This window comes from Solanum tuberosum, unplaced genomic scaffold, assembly GCF_000226075.1.
Source record: "Solanum tuberosum cultivar DM 1-3 516 R44 unplaced genomic scaffold, SolTub_3.0 scf00105, whole genome shotgun sequence".
NCBI lineage: Eukaryota > Viridiplantae > Streptophyta > Magnoliopsida > Solanales > Solanaceae > Solanum > Solanum tuberosum.
In genome coordinates this window covers 1,251,328-1,257,770 of record NW_006239031.1, presented here as the reverse complement: position 1 = coordinate 1,257,770, position 6,443 = coordinate 1,251,328, and the positions used below count along the sequence as shown (strand labels likewise).

Genomic DNA, 6,443 nt, shown 5'->3' with positions numbered 1-6,443 from the left:
ATATATTACTTTACTATATTAATTTACCGTTCTCAATCCAAGGAAAAGAGAAATAAATGATTCGGTCTACAAAATTTTTGGGAAAGAATACGAGCTAATACTCTTTATATATTCATTTTCCGAGTCTCAATTTATGTGATATACATTTTTCTCTTTAAATCAATCCTAAAAAAAGACATGTTTTTTCAGAAATAATTTATTTTAATTTGAAACCTTTTATTTATACTTAATAAGACGATTTATAATAAACTATCTTTAATTTATTTTAAAATACAAGTTTTAAAAGTCATTTTTCTTTTTAAGCTTGAAATCGGATTAAATTATTTCATATAAATTGGGACGGAAAAAATATCTTGTGAAGAACCTGCCTACATTTCAGAAGATGACAATGTCATGACTCATGCACATATTCATAGAACAGTTATATGGAGTCAGGAGATTAAGCTACTGAAAATAAATTATTGTTTACAACAAAACATTGGTGAAAACTTGCACCCATCATTTATATATTTTTTATTATATAGTAATTTCAAAGTCTATAGGAATAGTAATTCTGAAACCAGCATTCTCTCATATCGCAGTGTAATCACATTGGTGGATTCATTATTTAAATTTGATGGGTTTGATTTTAAATTTTGTTATTATTGAACCTAGGTTTTGCAAATTAGGGATAATGGTACGAGTTTACTATTTATTACAAATTTAGTAATTTTTACATGGACTTGCGTACTGTATGTAGAGGTGCGTATACATGAGGGTAATCGGGTTCACGTGAATCCATACTTCCCTTTCGAAATCATATATAGTAGTGTTATATTTTTTATTTTTTTTGTTAAATATAGATGTGTGAACTTAGACACCAAGTATTATATAATGTGACGATGATCGGGTGCACCTCTTAGTGAGGTTAGAAATTTGAATTTATATCTATCTTGTTTTTTTTCTTTCTAAAATTGGATTACACCTCTCTAAGTGGTTATTGATAGTACTTTTGACTTTTTAATTAATTAAGCATTTCAATTTTGGACCTATAATTTTAAACTTTTAACTGTTTTCAATGATAAGAACCTAAATGTCAAACCGAGTAGATCCACTTTTTTCGTAATAGTGCATTCATCATCTCGAAATCCTGAATATGCCTCTGAGTCTTTATGTCATTGAAAACGATGAGTTCTATTGAGCTCAGGGCACAACTAGGGGTGCGGAAGGAGGTTTACCAAGCTAAGTCTCTATTTATAGGAAAATTAGTGTGTATATATATAAGAAATGAGAAATGTTTAACTCTCTTAAAAATATTCACTATAACAGAAACAACTTTTAGCGGCAATAAATAAGCACAATAATAAAGAGTGCTAAAGTCTTTATCGACATTAGTTAAGTGTCATTAGATTCAATGTCGCTAAAGGCTTTAGGGACATATGCAAAGAGTGCTAATTGCTGCTAAAAATACATATTTAGCGACAATTGAGTTATTACCGTTAATTAATTGTCGCTAAAGATATTTTTTATATAGTGATTCTACCTCCACCACATGATTGATTGAACCCATGGCACATATGCTATATATCCGTCTTGAAAGGGTATATTTGGGTCTAAATTTTGGGACAAGGTGAACTGATGATCTCTATATTAAACTAGGTATTTATGTATATATATTTTAAGAATAATGCAATTAATTGGCTGAATGTTAAATTATTTACTCATATGAATAAGGATCAATTTTCATTTAATACTCTCTTTTATTAATCCGTGCACCGATATTTTAAAAACATTACCTCTGACTATTACGAGTTAGAATTTATCAACTTTATTACATTGCAGCTACCTAACTAAAATTTTCTCATTTTCATTGTTCATGTGACAAAAGATAATGATAAATAAATGTGGTGGGGTAATGGTATATAGAAGCATACAAAAAATAGATCCAAAAAAAGGTGTGAAGTTTTCTACAAAATAGAGTGGCAAATGAATTAATTAGAACCACCACCCACCTATATACTTCCTCTAATCAATTTTACTTGTCATATTTTTTTTTCTACATACCACATTAATTTATTTCCTTATTATATTGAGTAATAAGAATAAAAATAAACAACTATTTATAGTCAAACTTAATATTAATTTTATATGTCATATTTTTTCTTCATATTAAAATATTAATTTTCACTTGTATCTAAATTTTCTAAATCAACTACTAATTATTTTAATAAGCACGACAATTAAAATAGACGGATAGAAATATGAGTAGTTATTTACTTTCCTTGTGTTAATTAGGAGCGTTACAAACACGAACTACCAACAAGCGTATAGCAATAAAATCTACATATAATAAATTTTAAAAAAATGGAAAGTGAGGTGTCATGAGGCTGTATCTCCCCCTATAAATTAGCATAGTTGGGGTTCCTTCTCAGTAGGGTTTTTGAGTACCTAATCATCATATCTCTCTCTCTCTCTCTTTTTTTTCTTTCTCAAAGCCTCTCAAAGGCTGAAAAAATAGGGTTAGGGTTTATAGTGTTAGGTATGATGATGATGAAGTAGAAAAGTTTTATATATTGTGTGTGGTGAGTTTGAGGGGGATGTTGTTTGGCTCGACACAATTACTCTCTTGTATGTGTTTATTTATTCGTCATCAAGATTGATGTTGATAACGAATAAATTAAACACAACAAGATATGTAAAAAGGGAGTAAAGGCGTCGGACCAGGCTTCATTCCTCTCAAACAATATTCTACTTCTACACAAAAACACTTGTAAATTTTTTGTCTTGACTTTTTTTTTAATTATGGTTTTTGTAATGTTTGTTCACCAAAAATAAAATTAATCTTGTTAATGGGGTTGTTGTCTAGATTATGTAAAAAAAAAATGTTTTTTTTTTTTTTGCAGGTGTGTTTGGTCGGTTTTTCTCTACCAAGCTAGGGTTTTCTTCCAAGAAAAAAACATGAAAATTATTACATATATATGCCCTTGTAATTTTTTATTTTTTTGTAGTAGATTTATTTTTCATCACCTTGAAATTAAGTCACTGATCTTAATGTTAGAGAAGGTGCTGTTTGTTTTCCAGGGAGGGTTAGACACAGAGATTATGTATTTTGGTAGCTAATTAAAAATTATGGTGACAAATGTACTCTTTTAGTAATTAATTGTTAGATCTTTTTATGTAATCAGCAGTGATGCTAATTAGTGACTCTGTAACTGTATTCATATTCATATATATATTATTTTTGTTTATTCTTGTTATATATATGTACTGTTTCTCACATGAGTCATGTAAATTTTGTTTTATATATACAGACTAAAAATATTTAGTTTTAATTTTATTTTGTATAACAATCGACTTTGACCTTTAACTTGTTTGAGATTGAAGCCTAGTTAATTTATAAGTATAGTTTAGTGTTTCCTCATTTTCAATTCATTACTACTTCGACGGTCAAATAATATAGTTTCTCACCACAATATTTAAAAAAAAATTGAATTCTCAATTTACATGAAACGTTAGTTAGTTTGACCCGAATCGTAGTAAAAAAAGATAAACATTGATTTAACATGTTGGTAAGGAGTAGTTGATAGAGTTTTGTTGGTATTATTAGTGAATGGGTTCACTTAAAGTAAAAAAAGATGGAGAAATTCCAAATTCTGTGTTTGAACAGATTAGGTTTTTATGTAAAGTTTGTTTGAACAAAAACAAAACATCCCTAGCTAGAGTAGCCTCCTATACTCTGTTGCTACTTGTTTCACTAGCAAACTTTTAAACCTCATACGTAATTTATTAAATCAATCTCTTTTTCCTTTCTGACATATATTCTCAATTTTAACTCAAACTCATCCATAAACAACAAGTAGAAGATAGCTGAATAAAACAAATATATATATATATATACTACTTGATTTAAAATACTACTCTTTGTCTCTGTGTATGTGACACTATAGAATTTCGAGATTCAAATTTCTTAACTTTGACAATAGATTTGGATAAAAAGTTTTAAGCTTTATGAAATAAAATTGATATATTTGAGAACTACGTAAAAAAAAAATACCATAGATCATACTAATTAATAACTACAAATTTAAAAGAATTAAATTAATTTCAGTCAAAGAAAAACTTGGCTGATTTTCGAAATTTCAACTGTTCCATATACATATTGGGACGAAGTATCATTCAATCCTTTAATCTGATTCAAAAAGAATTTCTTTTTTCCTTTTTGATAACTCTTTAATTCTAAGTTTTATTTAAAGTCACAATATGTTAGACAAAATAATTGAAACGAAGGGAGTATATATGTTCAAATCAGATCAAATTGGCAACATCTATTAACGTTTAAATGCTAGTGCGTAAAAAGAATTTTATACAACCAGATCACTTATACCGTAACTATAAGTTATTTTTTATCATAAAATTCATTAGTAGTAATAAATTCAAGTTTAATAAACTACCAGAGCGATTTTTTTTTTTATCAAAGCAAGTCTCCTATAAGGTTAAAAAATCTCCCACATATTTAGATTGGTGATATCTGATAGTGAGTTTAAATTCTAGGTGCTAGCAGTTTATTAAGAGGGTTTTATACCATAATAAGGCTAATACTTATAAAGTATACAATTAAGTTACTTTCTATATTAAACATTATTCAATATTCACCCATTTCAAAATAAGTATCACTTAATAAAATTAATAAGAATGTCCTAAAATAATTACTACTATCAATTTAGAATTTAAAAACAAGAAATAATAGTAATTTTTTCCAACTACATTAATAAACATCTAATAAATAGGGTTATTTAGTAAAGCATAAACTATACCTTCTATTAATTACAAAAGATCAATTCTTTGTGAATTTGCACTTAACTTGAAATCAGGTATACAACTATATCTATGTCAACATTAATCCACCAAAAGGACGTGGTGGTGCAGTGGATGAGGATGTTTTTTTCTTAACGGTCTCAAGTTCGAGTTTTGGGTATAGAAAAATCCTTGATAGGAAGTGCTACACCTTGAATGGGACCCTACCAACGTGAATCCGGAATAATCGGACTCCAACATGGTACCGGAAAAAAAGTACTTCATCCATTCACTTTTATTTGTCATGTTGCGCTTTTCGAAAGTCAATTTGACTAATTTTCAAAGTTAAATTAGATTACATTAATTCGATATTTTAAACAAAAAATTTAAATATTAAAAAACTATACGAAAAGTACTATAAATTGCAATTTTTCTCATATGAATATAGGAAAAAATACATCATAAAATGTTAGTCAAATTTTTTATAGTTTAACTCTAAAAAAAAAGAGACTAGGACAATTAAAGTGGACGGATGTAGTATATGTCAACATGAATTGTATAATAAGTTGAATAAATTTGTAGTCTAACTTTAGTTGGATTTTTGTACTCGTATAGAGACTAGAGTAGTATTTTCTTTGCTAAACTAACACTTATTTTGAAACGGATAGGAGAGAGTATTGAATATTGTTGGGAAAAGGAGCGTTTGTGAATTGACTGAAGAAATGGAGAGCGTTGCGTTGGTAATAAATAGATAGAAGTTGATCCAAATGCGTGATCAGCTTTAATGCTTTAACTTATTTATTGCATCATTATTTTTAATATTATAGCCTTTTGCCATGTTACGAGGATCAAGTACTACTGTGTCTCTGTCTGAATGAATGAAATTATTAGAGTTTTTTTTTTCTCTTTAATTTTTTTAAAAATAATTTAATTTCTTTTATTTTTGTGTGTGTGTGGTGGGGGTGGGGTGTTTATGTAACTGAATAAAATCAGTAACTGTCTTAATTTAATGGCTAAATATGGTTGTTGGATTTGGAAGCATTGAAGATGATGATGTATATTTTAAGGAGAAGTCTCTCTTTTTGAGTTATTGAAAACACAAAAAAGATTCCGCTTAGGTTTTTTGAGAACAACAACGTATACATAACAACATGCTTTTACTAATGTCCAACCATATATATACTCAAACTCTGAAACCAACATTAATTTATTTATATGACTAAATTATTCCTTCAGTGAAATATGTTATTTTAGCCAAAAGGATTTTTCCTATTAGTATATGATTTTTACACGAGTTCTTCACCATGCTTCAATTGTAAGATTATAGTGGATATATTGTTGTATCATATATATGAATAATGACATGATTCAAGAAATTTACTTCTTCCATATCTAATCATCTACTACCCTCCCACAAAAGTATGAACACTAATTAAGCAAATTGAAAAATATATACCACTAAATACATCGAACTTAGTCCTTTGAATAATATAATGCTAAAATGTGTTTGTTTTACATAATAGTATTTAACTTCATTATGATCCATACAGATTACAAACACTTCTTTTATTGAACTTCCAATTTTACCTGTTTCATGTTGTATGATGATGTCAGACTAAATACAAAGTTTAAGAAAAAACACCACCACATGCGCTAATAAAAGCACAGTG

The 6,443-nt window shown here is 28.0% G+C and overlaps 1 long non-coding RNA gene across 1 annotated transcript; it reads left to right on the top strand.

Annotated features, from left to right (window-relative positions):
- Nucleotides 1-2,418: 2,418 nt before the first annotated feature.
- On the top strand, nucleotides 2,419-3,238 carry LOC107060939 (uncharacterized). The gene is made up of 2 exons (XR_001473626.1): nucleotides 2,419-2,749; nucleotides 2,883-3,238. It is a non-coding gene; the product is annotated as an uncharacterized lncRNA (long non-coding RNA).
- The last annotated feature ends 3,205 nt before the right edge of the window (nucleotides 3,239-6,443 follow it).